The sequence below is a fragment of the Nannospalax galili genome, unplaced genomic scaffold (genome assembly GCF_000622305.1).
Source record: "Nannospalax galili isolate Female #2095 unplaced genomic scaffold, S.galili_v1.0 scaffold17, whole genome shotgun sequence".
NCBI lineage: Eukaryota > Metazoa > Chordata > Mammalia > Rodentia > Spalacidae > Nannospalax > Nannospalax galili.
In genome coordinates this window covers 2222210-2222747 of record NW_008342276.1, presented here as the reverse complement: position 1 = coordinate 2222747, position 538 = coordinate 2222210, and positions in this window count along the sequence as shown.

Below are 538 nucleotides of genomic sequence, written 5' to 3'. Positions count from 1 at the left end.
CCAGTGAGCCCAACTTCATAAAAACAGTACTACAGGACTATAAGACCCAGATTAATCCCAACTCATTAGTAGTAGGGGACTTCAATACCCCACTATCTCCATTAGATAGGTCAACAGGCCAGAGACTTAACAGAGAGACATCTGAATTAAACAAAACCATATATTAAATGGACTTAACAGATATCTAGCGAGTATTCCACCCAAACACCAAAGGACATACTTTATACTCATCCCCATGGAACTTTCTCCAAATACGACCATATACTGGGCCACAAAGCAAAGCTCAGCAAATACAAAAAGATTGAAATAATTCCATGTGTTCTATCAGAACACAGTGCAATTAAGCTTACAATCAACACCTGAAGAAGCCAAAATCACCACACGAATACATGGAGATTAAACAACACACTCCTGAATGATGAATGGGTCAAAAGAGAAATTAGGAAAGAAATAAAAGTATTCCTGGAATTAAATGAAAAGGACAATACAACACAACAAAACCTCTGGGACACGCTGAAAGCCGTTCTTAGAGGGAAGT